Source organism: Gouania willdenowi, unplaced genomic scaffold (assembly GCF_900634775.1).
Source record: "Gouania willdenowi unplaced genomic scaffold, fGouWil2.1 scaffold_340_arrow_ctg1, whole genome shotgun sequence".
Lineage (NCBI taxonomy): Eukaryota > Metazoa > Chordata > Actinopteri > Blenniiformes > Gobiesocidae > Gouania > Gouania willdenowi.
The window spans coordinates 313,693-327,248 of record NW_021145103.1 but is presented as its reverse complement, the minus strand read 5'-3'; the positions used below and the strand labels follow the sequence as shown (position 1 = coordinate 327,248).

Below are 13,556 nucleotides of genomic sequence, written 5' to 3'. Positions count from 1 at the left end.
TGTTTTTAAGAGCAAACTGAAAACCTATTTGTTTCAGAAAGCGTTTTAATTCCAGTGGATTAAGAGTTGTTTTGTGACCATCGTGTTTTGTGACTGTAAATGTACTTTGTATTTTTATTGTAATTCTGTGAAGCACTTTGTGACTTCTCTGTCTGTGAAAGGTTCTATACAAATAAACATTACTTACTTACTTACTTACTAGAAAAATAAGAAAAAAAGGTATTGTACCAACTTCAAACATAACAGCCCACAAATATGAACCAAAAATACAAATCTGATCCTGGTACAAGTTGACTACAAAGGTTCCCACTATTAGGTATTACATTTTGGGAAGGTAAGTTATAACACATTTAATTCATTAACTCATATTGAGTGCACAGTACTACGATCAGAAAAAGACGACTTTTGGCCTCTCGCTTTTTGACCAAATACTGATGTTGTTTAGACGTGTGTCAAAAACGTCTTTTTAACCATATATTGCTGGGTGGGTGAGTCACACATTTACATTTGGGACTCGAATAAAGAAATTCATCTAAATAATTAAAGACTTTGTAATTAATTAATCTTGATTAATCTAAATTAATGGCCTAACATTATTTGACACTAGAAGCAATGTTTTTCCAATTTAAATGTATTTTGGTAAATGTATAATGAGCTTAAAAAACAAAATACTGTTCATTATTTCCATCACTGAGTGCTAACATAATGTGTAATATGAATAAAGAGGGATGATTGAGTCCTCCCTGGATTTTATTTCATTTAAAAAAACATTGGGTATGACTCGTGGGATGTGAGTGTATGTTAATTCATTCCGGAAACATCCAAACTTTCCCATCAAGCTGCAGCAGGAAAGTGGACGGAGACGAAGACTATCAGACAAAAAACATCAGAAAGTAGCTCCAGGGTCACGCCTGAGAAATGCAGCATTAAAAGTAAATCAAAGGAATCCAAATGGAATCAAAAGGCCGACGCCAGGAAAACACAGTAATCTATTTTTAAGAGGTGAGGATGAGCGGAAAAAAGAAGTGTAGCAATGAGAATTAAAGGAGTGAGAGGATCTAATGGAGTCCTGGAGGAGAGTTTGTAGTTTCTACTGATGGTTTGACACCTCAGGCACAGAAAAGCTTCTTCGTTATAGAGAGAGTGAAACCTTAAAGGCTTTACGACCTCTGCAGTAAGTGCACACTGCACGCACACGCACAGTCAGTATTGTGCTCTCGTCTCTACAATCAGACCAATCACAAAGCAGCAATCTAACAGAAGCAATTCCTCCTCCACACAGGACGTGCTTAAGACTCTTAAAGCATTTCTCAAGGTCGACACACACACACACACACACACACACACACACACACACACACACACACACACACACACACACACACACACACACACACACACACACACACACACACACACACACACACACTTTCCATATCCAATCCTCCCAGTTTATTCCACTGCAGGAACCATGAATCCTGTGTTAACTTTATTTTCACAGCTTCAGTCGTCAATCAATCGATGTCAAATCGACTAAATTACCTTTTACATCACTCAGATGAAACACACTGAGAGTAGAAACATCTTCCGTGATGAACAGGATAAATATGAAGGAAAGCTAGTCACACAGTGGATTTGATGAGTAGAGCAGATCATTGTGTGACGCAGTGTTTGGTTTGAAATGAAACTAAAGCTTCAAATCATTTCCTGTTCAGACGTAGGAGCTGAAGAAAGCTGTGTTTGACCTTCAAAGCTCCTTCATATCCTAACGTGTGTCGTCCCAATCCGTCTCAGAGTCCATTTCTACAGCATCATCGTCAGTGACCCAAAATGGGTTAAAAGTGACCAGAAATGGTGGCAAAGGTGGTGAAATGAATTTTTTTTAAATTTTTTTTAAAAACCCACAGAAATTGGTTAAAAGTTGCAAATTAAAGTGGTATAAAGGGTTCAAAATGTCAACATCGTTTTAAAAGTGGCAGAAGGGGGGTTTGGGGTAATGTTTTTTAAAAAGTAGGAACAATTAGTTTAAACTGGCAATTTAATAATGTGCATGACAAATCACGACTGTGGTTAAATTGGCAAAAAGAAGCATGAAATATTGTGAAAAAAGGTTACAAGTGACAATAATGGGTGAACATATGTGACATTATGTGGAAAACTGGTGTAAAGGGTTTAATAAGTGGTGAAAATGTCTTGAAAGTGGAAAAATGTGCAGAAAAGTCATTGAAATGTAATGGAGAAGTGTCAGAAATGGGAGTAATGTAGCAAAAATCCATTAAAAGGAGCAAAATAATGGCAAGAAAAAGTGATTAAAATAGATTAAAATATGCCTGTTGTTGTTGTTGTTGTTGTTGTTACCACTTATTTATATTTTATATACATCTTTAGGTCTCACACATGTTTGTTCATTTATATTTATAGTTTTTCTTGCATTGCATGGAATATCTCCAAATGTCGTTGTACATTTTCTCATATATATGGGCAAAATTTTCATTACGGGCACATTTGGGAAAAATGTGTTTGGGCAAGACACTTTTTAACTTATTGTTTTCAGTAAATATTTGACCCACTGAAATATCAAATGTGTGTTGCTTAATAAAGCAGAACAATCCTAGCTTTCGAGTTCACCTAGTTTTATTGTAATACAGGCTTGATTGATGATTTTCAGCATTTTTCCTTTATCTTTGCACTCTGTTCCCATCAACTGTATCCATGGAAACCCCAGAACAACGTTTTGATGTCAGTGTTTAAAAAGCCAATGAAGGACATATAGGTATTAGAACAGGAACCATTGAGTTGTAGTGGAAAGACCTTCATTATCCAACCCCATGTTAAACAAACATTAGGAAGAACTCAGCACTGCTGCTATGCTGCTCATTCTAATTTCTTTTTTATTTATTAAGCTTCAGTTTGGTCTTATTTGTTGTTTAAAGGCGATGCATGTCCTCACAAAACCATTAACATTTTTGAAGTGTTACCATGGTAACAGAATGCGAGAAAATGAACTCCTGTGAGGAATGGTGAGGGATTATCTTTGGTCTCTATTCTAGTCGTTGTGACGTCATTTTAGCAAAAAGGCAGAAATGTGAGAATGAGCAGCAGAAGGACAATAAATAAACAAAACAAAGACAATCTGTCCATGTGAGAGTCTGATTCTACACTTTTACTTTGTCGTCGCTCACTGAACGAAGACGTCTGCATTTATCAGGATCACAAAGTTTCCTTTATCTCCCTGATTCTCTCTGTTTTTTCTGTCGTCTTTGTTTTTTTGTTTTTTTTGCTCGTCATGATTCACTGCATATACCTACCGATTACTCGGGGTGTAAGAAATAATTTATTTGGTGATATATTGCAATATTTTACGGTGTGTTTATCATAACAATCCAAAAAATGTCAATATAAATTTTTTAATCATGTTTTGTAACAAACAAAAAAAAATGTTTAATTGCGCCAACATATGCATAGCATGTAAACTCCCTGTCACTAGGTGTCATTGAACGCACCATCATGTTAAACTACCTAACTGCTCAATGCATTTAGCTGGAAGTTGATGCACTTTATTTTCATAAAACATACTGGACACTTCGATAGCGGTATGTGTTTTTTAAAATAAAAAATTAAGAACTTATCACTTGTTTTTTATGTTGGTGCTTGAATTAAAGTTAGTTACCATTTAGTTGTTCTTGAAAGTTTAAAGAAAAAATGAAATAAATTGTATTACATACCATTTTGTAGGGGTGTCCCGATCCAATATTGATATTGGATATCGGTCTGATATCAGCCAGAAAATGAATATCGGATTTTATCAGACTGCATCTAAAATCTCTGATATAAGCGCTCCGATAAGTTTTTGTTGGTTTTGTCCCCGCCCTCAGTTGTTCCCACCACATACTGACAGTAAAAAATAACTGAAGTGAACTTCAATTGTTGACTATTGTTCCCTGTTCACTTGATCAAGTCTTTTCTAACATTCCACACTACAAAATGAGTAATAAAAGTATGTATGATTCGTGCTGATATCGTATCCGATTGATATTGGTATCGGCCAATACGCAAGGCTGCAATATTGGTATTGTATAGGAAGTGAAAAAGTTGTATCGGGACATCCCTACAATTTTGTATTTGTAATTATTGATATTGAAATACAGTAGTCGCTCGCTATATCGTGGTTCACCTTTTGCTGCCTCTGTGTTTCGCGTATTTTTTTTACAGTGCAATTTTGGATGCATTTTTTTACAGCGTATGAATGCACATTGTGTTCTGCGTCCTGATTGGTTAATGCTGCGTTCACCCAGCAGCGACACATCCAACATCCAAGCGAGGAGCTGCGCTCCTTTTTCTCCTCTCATAAACATAAACCACCAGTGAAAAAAGCCGGTGTGATTAGCGGCTAATGCTATGCTAGCTCAGTGCTACAGAGAGAACTTTTACCTGCTGCTACCACCTCCTCGCTGATTCTCCTTCATGCCAAATCCTTCCTAGTCCGGTCCTGGTTATAAAGGCCGTGTCATACAGCTCCAGGCGGTCACACACAGCTTCTACTCCATAGTTGAATGGGTGAACAGACCGGTGTCCGTGTTGACGGCCTGACGTCATTGTAAACAAAGACTCTGATTACATTCGGAGTCAATGTCTGATCGCTAGCAGTATGACTCTGAAGTGCTGTATGTTTGAAAACAAGTTTATGTTTTAAAATCCACGAAGGTTTGAACTTTGAGAGTGTTTAAACAAGAGAGAAATGTTAATTCCTGTCTGAGAAAAGTGTATAAAGTGTGTGGTGAGGGGTTTTACCGCCTTAAAACATGTATAATAATTGTAAAAAATAAAGCTGACTACTTCGCGGATTTCGCCTATTGCAGATTATTTTTAGAACGTAACCCCCGCGATAAATGAGGGACTACTGTATATCGGGATGTATATCCTATTGGTTAGTATTGGGAGATATTGGGATATATGGTATCATGACACGCAAATTGTAAATTGTATCGTATCGTAGCATTCATGGCAATGCACACCCCTATCGAATGTCATCCAGCGAGGTCAAACCAGTGAAAAGTTACAAATGCAGGGGGCGCTATCGAGTCCTGAAATTGCATCAAAAAACTACACATTCATTATTTCACCAAACTATACCATCCTGCCCAATTTCATTAAATTGCATCCCTTGGAAGGGCATCAGAAATCCAATTGTCAGAAAAAGAACACTAATAAGAAGAATGTGTAGAGAAACAATAGTGCAGCTCACACAGAGAGAACCCAGAGTCTGTAGAGACTCACAGGAAGTCGTGAGGTTCATAAAAGTTTAAAAAGGAAGTACCGGCGTGCACAAAGCTTGAAAAACAAGGACTTAGAGGAAAGAAAGGCGTCAGGAAGTATTTCAGGCACCAACAGCACTTTTTCCTGCTCTAAGTTTGGAGTAAATTCCTCCTCCAGCTCTTTCTGCTTAGGTTTCTCTTCCTGTTTGGTTTTCAGGAACACAAAGATATGAGAAGCCATTAAATCACAAACCCAAACAACTTTAATGAGAAGTCAAAGAATAATTAGCTGATTAGAGGCGTATGTGTCCAGTACGGAAAAATCACTGAAGTCCCGATCTTAGTGCAAAGCAAGAGGTTTAAAGAGCTTTTTCCTCAGGTTAGCCTAAAGCTGTTGGAGATGAGTATATGTTTAGATACTTTACTTTGTAATCGTCACAGAATCTCTATAAACACTGTCATCTCTCTATAAAAGCACAGCATTTCTGTCTGTCTATGTGTGTGTGTGTGTGTTCCTCAAATATCTCTGCGGATCAGGATCAGACTGACCTGAGACTTTCAACATGGCTGCTGCTTGGTTCAAGGGTGTGCGACATTGGATTTGTTTGGACTGCAATGATACTTAAAAATAAAAAAAAGACAACACTGACTACAGATGAGAATAAATCCTACACAAAAAAGGACTGTTCAGAACAACCTAAGAATGTTTGACCAGAGAGACAAGCTTTGATGTAAATTTTCGGTGTACAAAACAGGGGATGGGACCTAGATAAGCAAACTGCTTCTCTCGTCTCCTTTTTCTGCATGTACAAAAAAAAAAAAAAAAAATGTAAAAAAAAGTGAATGTAACCATGTCGGAAATAAACTGAATAAATAAAAATAAATAAATAAATACTGTTAATAAATTATTTCATAAATGTTTTACAAGTCCTACCTCTACAGTGATGATGTCATCAGTCCTACCTCCACAGCAGTGACGTGCCGTCAGGGTAGGCAAGGTAGGCAATGCCTACTCAAGGCACGCGGCTGCTCTGCCTCTGTCCCCATAGCATGTTTTTATGTGTTTGCGAATGTTCAGTCAGTTCCCCTAGATGACAACCATTTACGTAAAAAGGCAGCTCTCTACACTGCTGAATGCTATACACACCTTCAGAATGCATTAGTGAATTGATACAATGTGGCCACTGCTGCTACATTCTCTAGCTAGAAGTGGGATAACACTACAGGCAGAATGACAGCTCTAGAGACGATAGAGAAACTTTTTTTTTGAGGAAAAACGACAGCTTTTAAAAGATGGGAGACCAACACCTTCAGCAAAGGTAAGGTCAGAAAATATTTCATACTTTTCACAGTGAATGGAACAAAAGGACTTTGTGGATGCGCCTCACTGAGGCCGTTCCGAGTTGTTGTTGTTGTCTTTTTCTCCGTGTTTCTGTGTTTCCAACACAAACAACGGGTGCGCTGCCGTGTCATGAGATATATCTTGTTGGGAGAGTATGGAGGCTATATTAAGTAATTGTTTATGTTTCTTTAATGGTGTTTTACGATGTTGATTTTGTTAGATTAAATACTTGTTCATGTGGATCTTGTTGGGTTTTTTCTTTCTTATTATGAATTTTATCTTTTGATAAGATGACTCTGTTGTAAATTGCTTTATACAAATAAAGTTGATTTGAATTGAATTGAATTAACACTTGCCAGCAGAAACATATGACATTGTCATTGGTGGTCTTGATTTGCAACGTGCCTACCCAACCCTAGTGGTCACGGCACGTCACTGCTCCACAATGATGATGTCATCAGTGCTACCTCCACAGTGATGAGGCTACAGGATTTTTACTTTAAATTTTCTAGATTTTTTAATGTAATTTGAGGACATTTTGTGGAATAGTTTGGGAAAAAATGAAGGATTTTTGTGATATAAGCATGGGGTAAAATGTGAGCTCTGCTAATATTGTGGAGTCTCTACACAATATTGATTTTGTGTATTATTGTGGAGATGTCTACAACTGAATTTGTTTAATTTACACACTAATTCATGGTTTCTCTGACTTTTTTGCTTTCTGCTGTCGGCCGAATTAGATGCCGTGAAGGGCCGGATTTGTCCCCCGGGCCATGAGTTTGACACATGCACAAGAGGAAGGTTAAGCTTTATGAGGTTAGTTATTTCAGGCTCAGTAATTGGGATAGAACTTTAGTAATTGAGAATGTAATTGTAATTGACTTTCAGGGTATAAATAATACCCGTTATTTTAATTGTAAAGCCATTCACTGTAATCATTATAAGGTTGTAATTGAACAATGATTATTTAAGACAAAATTGTTAATTAAAAAAATGTAATTGACCCTCAACTCTGCTTCACATCCCACAATGCAATGCAGGAACCTTTTCCAACCAGAGTGTTTACAGAGGAGATCAAAACTAACATTAAAGCAGAAATTTCAACACTTGACATTAATTTGTTGACCTATGAGGCCAATATTTTGTCTTTATCTGATAATAAATTATGGTCTCTAGCTGCTTTAACTATAAAAAGTCGTAGGTCAGCCAGTTCTCCAACAGCAGAGCAGTGATGTGTGGTGTCCACAGGAGGAGATTAAGGTAAGGTAATTGGTTTCAGAGGAATGGGAGATGGGATCAGACGGTGGCAGATTGTAAATGGAAAAGAGATGGAATAGAAAACATGGAGGAGTGTTGGATTAAAGGAGAAGAAGAACGTACTGCCAAACCTACAGCACAGAAATTTACCAGCAATAGAACGTCAAAAGAGAGCAATACGCAATGGATTTTAAAGAGTGTACAAATATCAAGTAATTTAAAAGAAAATACAAGGAAAACATCTTCAAGTTTTATGACAATTTACAAAGTGTGTTATATGTTTTTGTGTGTTTTATAATCAAAATCATATAAATATGAGACAAAAGTAATTCATTAACAGCAGCAATGGTTAGATTTAAGTTTATACTTCCACCCACTCCCTTTCCAACACAATAAGTATGTGGGCACAGTAATATAATGGTTCCCAAACAGGGGTACAGGAACACATTGCAGGGGGTACTCGGAAAAAATGTAACAATTAATTTAAAATTACTCAGGAAATATTCCGAGTTAATTTTTAGACTCAATAAAATACTATATTTTCTGGTAATTTATTGAAACAGGATTATTTAATGCTATAGAAGCCATTTTATCACAATTCTGACAATAGGAGGCAATAATTTGACATAGAAAACCATAATAACTTTTAATAACTATTGAAGTAATCACATAAAAGCTACATTGGTATTTTTTAAAAAAAATGATGGAATAAATTCCACTTTAAATTCCACTCATTGTTTTGAATTTGTAGATTAAGCCTTATAGGGAACCAATTTTTGAGACACATTTAGGGGTTTATGAGAGCCTGCTGTTCCACAAACGATAAAGTATATGAAATTATGAAGAGGGTATTTATGATAAGAAGAGGGCGTACATGTAATTTGACAAAAATGCAAAAGGGGGTACACAGGACAAAAAAGATTGGAACCACTGCAGTAATATATGTAATTATTGTTTGTTTGTTTCGTTTTTTTTCTGGAGGGAAGTCATCTGCATCACATCTTTTCTTTATTGAAATACTGTTTCTTGTATTATTGCATTTGCAATTTGTTCGAAATAGAGAAACAGAAGAAAATTGAATTTCAAACACAAATTTGCAAGAACAACCTTAAAGCGGACGTACATTTCTGTTGTTGGAGTAAAAATGTAGAATTATTTAAATATTGATATAAAGAGAGGTTTGAATGTGTTTTAGTTAAAGAGAATGTACAAAAAGAGACTCATAAGTCAATATTAACAAGGTGTTTAGAGTGTTTTGTAATTTGATTATTTTGGTGCTGAACGTAGGCATGCAAGTATGGGGCGCCAATTGTAAAGTTGTGCATGCTAAAATAAACGACAACTTTTTGCAACATTTAGCAACAAATCATGTTTATGAAAAATAAATTTTTATGCTACTTTTGACCAGATTTACAGCAATATCTAAAAATAACTGTTAAATCTAAATAGTAAATGTAAATGTTTAAATCTAAATATTAAATGTTAAATCTAAATCTAAATATACATGTGAAATCTATATAGTAAATGTACATGTTAAATCTAAATCTAAATGTAAAATGTTAAATGTTAAATATAAATATAAACATTAAATCTAAATAGCAAAATGTTAAATCTAAATATAAATGTTAAATCTAAATATAAATGTTAAATATAAATATAAATGTGAAATCTAAATAGTAAGTGTAAATGTAAAAAGTAAAATGTTAAATGTTACATTTTAAATATAAATATAAATGTTAAATGGTTAAATCTAAATGTCATGGGTGAAACTAAATATTTAGCTAATATGCAAATTCACTGGAAGTACCAACATAAAAGCTCATTCCGGTGTATTTAAGATTTAGATTTAGAATTATCACTTAGCATTTAGATTTAGATTTAACATTTAGATTAATATTTAATATTTAATATTTAGATTTAATGTTGACATATTTCATGAGAAAAAAATCATAAATTTAAATATTGCTGTAAATCTGGTCAAAAGCAACATAAAAAAAAAATTACATACGTTTTTTTAAACGTAGTTTGTTGCTAAATGTTGCTGTTTATTTTAGTATACTCACCTTTACAATCAAGGCTCCATATGTAAGTCCTTGAATTTGTTAATGTATTATTTATTTAATTTTTTTTTTTTTTTTTTTTAAATAAATGCTGTAATATTATCTCAGTTAGTGTAAACTTAGCAAACCAATTATTTAATATTCGTGAATGAGGGGCAACAAGATTTTTTTTCTTCTTCTCCCTTTCTGCACATGGAATTTAACAAAGAAAAAGTCACTTACCATGACAGAATGAAAATAAATAAAATTAAATATTTTCTTTATTGTAATATTGTTTCTTGTATTATTGCATTTGCAAATTGTTTGAAATAAATATAAAAATCACACACACAAAAAAAAAAAAAAAAAGAGAAGAAAGCAGATCCACATGGTGGAACGTGACCCGACACATGGCCTCTCTCACATGTCATATTCACAGCAGCAGCCTGAAGGGAGGTTATAGAAGTCCTCACTCACAGCGACACCATGCACGAGCCGGTACGTGCACGTTGTTATGTGCACGTTGTTATACTGTGTGTTTATAACCTATGGAGTGATTTATGGAGATCATGTGTAGAGACTTTATGAGGAGACGTGAAACATGACAAGGTCCCTCAGAGGGAGAACAGGAGTATTTACAGCTGACAAACGATCCTGCTCACACACACACCACATATACACACACACACGCGCGCACACACACACACACACACACACACACACAGGACGGTGAACGTACCAACGATGCCTCCTCATCTGTCCAGCTGTGTGTGAGAACGTTTCCAAATCTCAGCCGGCGTCTCAGACTGTGGCATCAAAGCCAGTCCTCATCTCTCTCTCCTTCCTCCCCCCTACCCTCCCTATGCCCTCCCTACCCTCCCTCCTACCAGCTCACACCCCCTTCCCTTCACCGCCTGTTGGTTCACGTCCCCAAAAGGAGAGAAAAAGATCCCGGGGTCCCTGAAGGGGAACTGACATGAGACAGGAATCCTCAGAGGGTGGGGGTGCCCTCCTCCATCTCCCCCAGGGTGGACGTAGACATGGAGGTAGATGTGGATGTTTCCTCTGCCTCCTTCAGAATGAGCACTGCTCTCTCACTCTGCATGCTTTTCATCCCTCTCTCTCTCTCTCCCTCCCTCTCTGTTCTCAGTCTATCTGCTTGTGGCGGGGTTAGTGCTCGGTTAGTGACGGCGCTGCTCCGTCACACTGCTGTTCAAAGTGCTGCCAGCCCAGGCGTACGGAGCAGGAAAGGCTCGACCAATCAGCAGCAAGCAGGAGAAGAACTGACAACTCATATAGGAAACAGAAGAAACTATAATCTATCCTATAGGAGAAAATCCTACATCTGTGGGAGCTGTAATCTTATACAAACTCTGACCAATCCCTGATGTTTGGGCCGAATGGAAAGAACCAATCAGCGTAGATCTTTTAATGCAGGTGTTTCAAATGACCTGGACCACCTCACACAGATGTCTAGATAAATCAAACATAATCAATAACCCTGATACATGTCGCAAACAATGACCCTGACACATGTAAATCTACAGCTGGACAGACATGTTTCTCTATCTGACTCACAATAGTACAGATAAATGCACAAAGGGACAACAGAAATAAACAAAATGAATCCAAAAAGCATACAAAATTATAGAAAAACTCACAAAATGACTTAAAGAACTCACAATAATAGAGAAAAATGCACAAAGGAACAACAATACGCAAAACGAATCCAAGAAACATACAAAATGTTTTTAAAAATTCACAAAACGACAAGAAAAATACACAGGACTTCAAGAACTCACAATATTACAGAAAAACATCTCAAAAGGACAACAATAATACACAAACTAACTCCATAAAAGATACAAAATTACAGGAAAAATCACAAAATTGTAGAGCAATTCACCAAAGTACAACAACAATGCTCAAACTAGCCTAAAAATGTACACAAAATAAAAGAAAATGTTTATAGAAAAATTAAAACTACAACAAAAACTCACAGTTTCTTTGTTGTTTCCTGTGTTAATGCTCCGATTGTTCGTTATTCTAATGCTGACATGAATGTTGATCATGTGACCCTCGGATCAGATACAACTATCAGCTGGTTTCCATCCATTCACACAAGCCGACATTTTGTCTTTATATGATATAAAAATATAAACTTTATGCAAAAGAGGAAAGTTGGAAAAGGAAACGTGTGTCACATGTCACATTCCTGATAAGTTATTGTGCATAAATTACACTCAACACAACTCTGAAATCCAACTTTAAAAATGTGCATAAAGAATGTTTCCAGCCTCTGGGAATACTTTTCTTTAAAGTGTTTGAATATCTTTTTGAATCTCCTGCCCCGTCCCAGAAGATTCAAACCCCCCGAGGGATTCAGGAAACACTCATAGAATATTCTATAATATTCTATTCAGTGACAAAGAAGAAACCGTCTCCACCTGTCACTGCTTTGGAAGCTCAGAGGTAAAGTTTGTGGATTTAACCTTTATCAACAATAGAAAAGTGGATCATACACACACACACACACACACACATATATATATACATAAATATAATGCACACAGTGCTGAAATGTGGCCTCTCAAAGCCACAGCTGGGGGGACTGGGAGTCAGGTTGACATTTACCAGCCAATAGGATGGTATTTGAGTTGTAGGTGTATGAACCGTGTGGGGCAGACTTTAATGTGTCAGACGGCTGAAATAAAGGATGGACACAGTTTGAAAGCAGAGAAAGTGTTGAAAATATGTAATTTACTTTCTGCACAGAGAGATATACAATAATTCTGTTCTATAGAGTGCAGACACTTCCAAATGTAGAAAAGTTGCATTTAATGTATCATTAAAAGTGAAGAAAGTGAGAATCATGCAGTACCGTAGAAGGTTATTACACATGGAGACGTTTCAGTTGTGTTTATCTAAAGGAGTAGCGATGGATGCTAACATGAATAATAATAATAAATAATAAAGAAAATAAACAGAAACAAAGGGGGTTGTGTCTATTTTTGAGGTCATTTTGTGTGTCTTTGGAGTCATTTTGCATACTTTAGTGGTTGATTTGGATTTTTTGGTGTTATTTCTGTGGGTTTTTTGTGGTTATCTTTTTTGGTTTTGGAGTCACTGAGTATTTTTTGTCAATTTGGATTTTTTGGTAAATTTTGTGTATTCTTTATGTGATTTTCTGAAGTCGTTTTGTGTATTTTTGTCTTTATCTATTGTTTTTGCCATTTTGCATGATTTTGTATTTGATTTGTATATTTTGTTATTTTGTGATTTTTTTTTATCTTTTGTGTCTTTCAGTCAGCTTTTGTATTTTTATTGTTGATTAGTATTTTTTAAGATATTTATGTGTATTTTTTTATTTTTGTATATTTTTATTATTTTTGTGTATTTTTTGTCATTTTGTGTGACTTTGGATTGACTTAGTATATTTTTGTTGTTGATCTGCATTTTTGTGTTTATTTTTGTGATGATGTTGTCGTGTTGTGTGTTCATGGAGTCATTTTGTGTATTTTTGTTGTCGTTTAGTGTGTTCATTGAGTAATTTTGTGTATTTTTATTATCATTTTGTGTGTTCATGGAGTCATTTTGTATACTTTTGTGGTCGATTTGGATTTTTTTTGGTGTAATTTCTGTGTGTGTGTGTGTGTGTGTGTG

At 35.7% G+C, this 13,556-nt stretch overlaps 1 protein-coding gene across 1 annotated transcript in view; it reads right to left on the bottom strand.

Annotated features, from left to right (window-relative positions):
* LOC114459753 (leucine-rich repeat and immunoglobulin-like domain-containing nogo receptor-interacting protein 3) overlaps positions 1 to 10,726 on the bottom strand; it is a 37,847-nt gene extending 27,121 nt beyond the window's left edge. Inside the window, exon 1 of the mRNA XM_028441914.1 lies at positions 10,633 to 10,726. The gene's annotated coding sequence lies outside the window, so the exon portion shown is untranslated. The remainder of the gene's footprint in view (positions 1 to 10,632) is intronic.
* Positions 10,727 to 13,556: the final 2,830 nt, after the last annotated feature.